The sequence below is a fragment of the Bos javanicus genome, chromosome 11 (assembly GCF_032452875.1).
Source record: "Bos javanicus breed banteng chromosome 11, ARS-OSU_banteng_1.0, whole genome shotgun sequence".
Taxonomy (NCBI): Eukaryota; Metazoa; Chordata; class Mammalia; order Artiodactyla; family Bovidae; genus Bos; species Bos javanicus.
Genome location: NC_083878.1, coordinates 12,513,621 through 12,520,056, shown reverse-complemented (window position 1 = coordinate 12,520,056; position 6,436 = coordinate 12,513,621). Strand labels below are relative to the sequence as shown.

The following is a 6,436-nucleotide window of genomic DNA, read 5'->3' as shown; positions in this document are numbered from 1 at the left end:
CGCCCCAGGACCCCAGGGCCAGGCCGCATGCACAAGAATCTGGGATTCAACCTCCTCCCATCCCAGGCAACTCCATGTCCTGGTATGTGCATGAGAGTCGTGTGTGTGTGTGTGTGTGTGTGAGTGTGTCTGTGTGTGTCTGTCCGCGCACGCGTGCGCTCGTGCTTAAACTTCCATTCAAAGACCTCAGATCTCTTTCCCTCATCCTCTTTCTCTGGCAGTAACAGTTTTTGAAAGGATGGGGAGAGCAGTGTGTTTCTGCTCAGTTTATCAAATTACACTCAGTGACAAAGGACTGAAGTGCATTTTCTTGAAGGCTTGACAATTGGAGATCCAGGAGGAAAAAAGAAAGGCACGACAGAGAACCCAAGGCTTTTGTGGAGGGTAAAACAGCGATGTCAAAGGCGGGGATGTGGTCGGGTGGCTCTAAGTGATTTTGCCTTCATGCTGCTGGTGTTAAAAACTGTTCCCCCCACCCACCACCTCAGCTGCAAAAATCCCAGGGATCCTAGAAATTGCAAGATGGTTGATTTTTAAAAGGAACACTGTTCATTTTCACACGGGCTGAGCCAGGCAAGCTGGAGCACAGCTTCCTCCCTCCAGGGCTGCCCTTCCCAGCCCCCCATGCCAGGGGAGGGCTGGGAAGCCTGCTCAGAGGAGTCGCTCACGGAGGTACAGTGCCCTCTGCCCTCCCCCATCCGGGCCTGTGCAGCCAGCTTCTCTCCCTGGGCCTGGCTGGGACAAGGATTGGGTGGGCTTTTTCTTGCCAAAGTTCTGCCCTGCACCTGAACTCAGAGGATTGCTAGATGGAGCTGGATGAACTGTCAAGGCAGTTTGGGGCCTGAAGCAAAGTACATGGGGTCACTGGACTGCTTTCCCAAAGGTCTCCATTCTTTGGGGCTGGAAGGGAGAGAGCAGCAACCCAGTCGCCAGCCTCAGACACAGCCGAAGGAGCCAGGAAGAATATCCCCTCATCCAGAGAAAGTGCCCAGAACAATTTGACTCCTACCAGCCTTCCCATTCCTAGCTGGCTCGGGCCCAGAAGCCTCCCAGCAGGCCAGCCGGCCAGCTGACTGGCAGCCTTGCTCAGAAAGCTCAGCGAGCAGAGCTCACCCGAGAAGCTAGCTGGCAGAGCTCCCCAACCCTGAGTCCAAATCCCTTCCTCTTGCGTGAGGCTGTGGCTCCTGTGGGCTCTCTCTGGAGGAGGAGCTGGAGGAGACACAGAGCAGGGGGGCTGTATGGCCGCCCACCTGAAGTCCACCCCCCTTTCTTCTCACACCTGTACCCCACTGTCCACCCCAGCTCCGAGCTGAAGTGGTCCCAGATGCCACGGCTCTCCTCAGATTCTTCCCCAGACGCTGGTGAGAGGAGGCGCTCCCAGCAAGACGCCCTGGGGCCAGCCGTCCTGAAGTCCAGGGCTGTTCTAGCCTGTACCTGTGCTCCCACCAGGATTTCCCCTTCCTGACCACCCTGAGGCACCAGAAAGTTCGTGGGAGGACTTGGGCCCCTCCTACACAGTCTGTCCATCAGCATGCCCACCAGAACTCTAGGCTTCCTCTTCAGTCCAAGCTTCAGTACCAAGCCCCTGGTCTCCCATCCCACAACTAGATTGCCTCCTGAAATCCCTTCTGTGTGGGAAACCTGGAGCTCCTCTCTCTCTTTTAGTTTTCCCTCCACTGGTTTCTTTCCTTCCTCCCTGCCCTGCTTTTCCAAATCCATTCACTCATCATACTTGCAGCAAATAGGCAGAGTGGCCTGTAACTCGGAATACTGGCTCTGGAATCCATGAGACCTGGGCGCTGAGCCTGCTCCACCGCTCATTCCCGTGAGCGCTGGTCATCTGAGCCTCGGATATGTCTCCAATGTGGTCACTGGATTAGAAGGGAATGAGGGTTGAGGCGGGAGTCCTGTTAGAAGGCTGGTGGTAACCCAGGAGCAATAACAGTAGTAGCAGTAGTGAAGCAATAACACCGCAGCGAAGGCCACCACTGGGTCCTATGCGCCTCAAAGCACTTCACATATATTATTTCATTTAATCCTCACATCAACCCCAGGAGGTAGGTACTATAGTCCCACTTCATAGACGAAGAATCTGAGGCACCAAGTGTTTTGACAACTTACCCAAATGAATCCTGCTGCACTTTGGGGGTTAGATTTAATCTCCTCTAGAATTCAAGCCCAGGGAATCTGCATTAGCCAGGGCTCTTAGCCAGCATACTAAGGACTAAACGAAGCTGGCTGCAGTGAGGATGGAGAAAAGTGGATTCCTCTGTCCCTGGGATTCTCCAGGAAAGAATACTGGAGTGGGTTGCCATGCCCTCCTCCAGGGGATCTTCCCAATCCAGGGATGGAACCCAGGTCTCCTGCATGGCAGGCAGACTCTTTACCGTCTGAGCCACCAGGGAATCCGGACATATTTTAGGAGTGTCCAATTAAAAAATTGACATATTTGGCAACTGATTAGGTAGGGAGGAAGGTGGGTGTCTAGGATTTCAGGCGGGGTAGCTGGGTGCATGTCAGAATTACCTACTGAGCTGGAAGCTCAGGGAACAAGATGATGAGTTTGGTTTTGCCCTGGAAGTCCCAAGGTGACTAGGGGATATTCAAATGGAGTTTTCTGGTGGGCTCTTAGAAATGATTTAAAAGTCATCTGTGTTCTGATGATAATGGAAGGCGTGGGAGTAGAGAAGCCTACACGGGAGGAGAAGTGGGCCTAGGATAGAGCCCCAGGGACACCAACATTCAAGGCACAAGCAGAGAAAAAGGGGTCTGGGAAAGAGGGGCCTCTCTTCTTTGCCCCAAACTCACACCCTAGTGTTAACCTCACGAGACTGATGATCCGACGTGTTTGTTTCCACTCAGCACTTAGAAGCTCAGGGTAATCAAGGTACTCAGGTTAGTAATTTCGCCCCCGCATAACTTAGGGACACACACGTACTCGCATAGAGCTTCCTGACCTATGGTCATTGGTAGGATTCTGAATCTAGCTGCTGAGTTACTGTTGACATCTTGTGTATAAAGCCATCCATTTCACTGAGCTTTTCACCATGTCATACAGTGCCGTAACACTTTCAGGGGCACCTCCTCGTGGGTCTGGATCTTGCCTGCCACAGACTGCACTCCACCCAGGCTGCACGGCACGGCAGAGCTCCCCATTGCACGGCGTGCTGCCGCAGACTGTGGGTCCCCCAGACAGCACTACCTGACTGGGCGGCCTGCTGTTGTTTGTTCAGGGCTGAGACAGGAAGGGGGCCTCTGTGGGAGCAGGGAGTGTGAGGATCCGGTGAGGTCCAGAGAAGGGCCAGAACGCACCAGATGGAGAGGCCACACTGAAAGCCATGTGGGAACCAAGTGGGAACGGGGAACGGCGGAAGCACGGGAAGAAAGCCAGGCAATGCGAGAGAGAGACGGACTCTCTTCCCACTGCTCTCCTGACCCATCAGGGAGAGTCCATGTGCTGGCTGGGCAAGCAGGGCTGCCAAGCTCCCCTGGAGGGGCCTGGGCCAACCGGGAGAGAAGGGTGAGGGAAGTAGAAGAGGATGGAGGTGCTTAGGCTAGGTCTCCCCACACTAGTTATGAAAGCACCAGCTCAGACAGCCCTAGGCTAGGCTTGCCCTCTGGGGGGAGACAAGGCATTGCCCTCAGAGGCAAGTGGCAGCTGTGGGCAAGTTCCCCTGCACAACCATCCAGCCGAGAGCACACGCTCAGGGAAACGTTAGCAGAGATTCCCCTCTCGGGTGGATGCTCACGTTCCTGTCTCACAGGTGCTCTCCCACACTCACGCCTGCTCACGGAGACACGTTCTTCCGGAGCTCCCAGCCCCCGCCCCGAAGCTTCGCATGCCCAGCCCCCTCCCCACTCCCCACAAGCTGGTTCAGGCACGGAGCTTCATGGCCTTGGCACCTCTGGCCTGGCAGGAGAAGGTTGGGCCACCCAGCCCTCTCGGTACCTTAGAACTCACATGAGCGGTGACAGGCTTGGCCAGCAGAGAGGGACAGCTCAGAGCCTCAGTGGAGTGGGGAAGGCGAGGGGTGAGGCTGGGGCATGGGCAGGCTACACAGAGACGGCTAGAGTGACAGGAGAAGGACTCTGTGGCTCTCTGCTGGCTCCCTTAACCCCAGAGCCCCCTCTACAGTGACCCAGCTCCACGGGGTCCTAGTCGGTTTAGAGGAAGAAAGAATACTTGCTCTAGGGCAGGGGCTCAGAGCACCCGTCACTGAACCCTTGGGGCTCTGTGGTACAAGGATTTTTTTTCTACTGTCCTGTCCCTGTGACTGGTCCCTCATCAGGATCCCCAGGGCAGAGGACATACCCCGTCTACAGCTTGAGGATGGCCTGGAACCAACCAGCCAACAGGAGTACAGGTCAGGGAGTCATTCCTGCCGCTCATCAGATGTACAGTCCTGGCCAAGTCACTTCACCCCTCAGGCTCAATCTTATAAGAATGGGGAAAAGAAGTCTTGCCTTACTGGGCAATTGGCAGTGATGACATTGATAAAAATGTCAGAGATATTCCATGTGAAACACTTGGCACGGTGGTGGGCTCAGAGCCGGGACAGAGCCACAGGAAGGCCAGGAAGCTTTGGGTTTCTCACTTGTCTAGGCTCCTGAGAAGCCCTGGCAATTTATACTTTGCATTATTTTCTTCAAGAGGGTCCCCAAGGTTTCGGGTTTCATAAATCCTGGGGCCTGGATGGTAGCCATTGCCCTTCCTGCTCCACCCCGTCCTCAAGCCTCTCACTGCCTCCCAGGCACAGGAGAATGCCCCCGTCAGGTGGGCAGAGCTGAAACCAGCCCCAGGCAAGGCCTCGTTCCAGGTGGAAGGCCCGGGCGCCGTCACCTTCCCTGAGCTGGTCACCCCGGGACGGCTGCCTCCCTGAGCCAGGCTGTGCACCCCATTCTGGCTCACAGCAGTTAAGCCAGCTGGGACCCCTTTAAATGAATTCCCTGGAATTCTGGGCACTGTGTCCTAGTCCTGGCAGAGACTTTGCTCCAAAAATTATGAACTCCTAGGGAAGCTAGTTTTAGGGCTGTGCTAGGCAACCCCAGGGCTCAAGAATGGGCCTTCAGGAAAACAAAAGCAACTTGGCCGGCTTCTCCATTAGCACCCGTTTCCCTGAGGAGCCTTGGAGGGAGTGGGGACACAGGACTCCCTCCTCAGTGTCTGGGAGATGGATGGGGCCGATTTTTTCCAGGATTCCTCCCCATAAATCTGATTTGGCCCCTCATCTGTCTAGGCCAGTCTCCATGGAGGTGCGCGGGAGTGATGAATGAGCTGCCTGACTAATGTGACTGGGGTGGCAGGGACCTGGGGAGGGGCTCTGCTCTGATGGATGGTCCTCATGAGGGCATATTGCATTAGACACCCATAATGCGATCAGCAGGGCCATTACGATACCAATTTGTTGCTCCTCCTCACCAGGGCGGGGCAGTGGGGCTGGGAGATTAAGGAGGACGTCAGGACTTGGGAGACACCTGGGGGAGGTTGCAGAGGGTGGGGGGCAAGATTTCCTTGTTGGGGGTTATTACTAGGGAAATCATATGGAACTAAAAAAAAATGCAGAAGGAAAGAAGCGAGGGGAAGTGAGGCCAGGAGAGAAGGTGTGACCTGTCCAAGGTCACTTCTGGAACCCAAAGAGCTAGACTTAGCACTCAAGTCTCCTGCTTTCTGCGCAGCTGCAGCCAGAGATGGAGGAGCGAATGAGACTAGGAAAGGAGATACTACGCTACTCTGGCCTCTCCGCTGCTCTCCTGAGAAGAGGGAGGCCGATGACCTCTTCCATTCAAAGAGGACATGGTCTGCTGCAGGTTCCCACAGGGGCCCGAGATGGCCTTCACTCCAGACCACCCACAGTCCTGCAGCCCCACCTACCCGCGTTCGTTCTGATCTCCATGTCTCTCTCCTGTCATTTTAAAGTAGACTTCTAAACACTCCACTGTCTCCAGTCTGTCCTCTAGATCACCAGAGGGAATCTTTAAAACAAAATGTTCTTTTCTCCTTAAAAGCTGTCAGCAGCTCCCTGTTGCCCTCGGGATGGATCTCAGGCTGGCACTCTGACTCCAGCCTCTCCCCCAGCCTCAGCTCTGGGGTTCCCTCCAACTTACCCAGCCTCTTCTGTGGCAAAGGCACGCCATCCACTTTTACACTTCTAGATCCTTTATTTGGACTTTAGGGACAGGAAACCGATCACCACATGCGCCAGTTCCTGAACATTTTGGTCAGTACAGCCTCTGCTCGCCTCCTGTTCCCCTCTGATCCCCAGCCCTCCTTTTGACCCTCACCTCCACCCCCAGGCCCACCTGCCATTGTGTTGGTATATGTCTGGCGATGTGTATGTATCTTTGAAAATAGTAGTATCTTTTGTATGTATGTGTCTTCAACTAACACAAATCATCTTGCAATGTAGATCTTATTTCAGGTTTAAAAATTTTTTAA

At 54.6% G+C, this 6,436-nt stretch overlaps 1 protein-coding gene across 1 annotated transcript in view; it reads right to left on the bottom strand.

The window, feature by feature from the left end:
• The window catches only part of EXOC6B (exocyst complex component 6B), a 765,919-nt gene that overhangs the window by 25,428 nt on the left and 734,055 nt on the right, over positions 1-6,436 (bottom strand). The gene's annotated exons all lie outside the window — the stretch shown is intronic.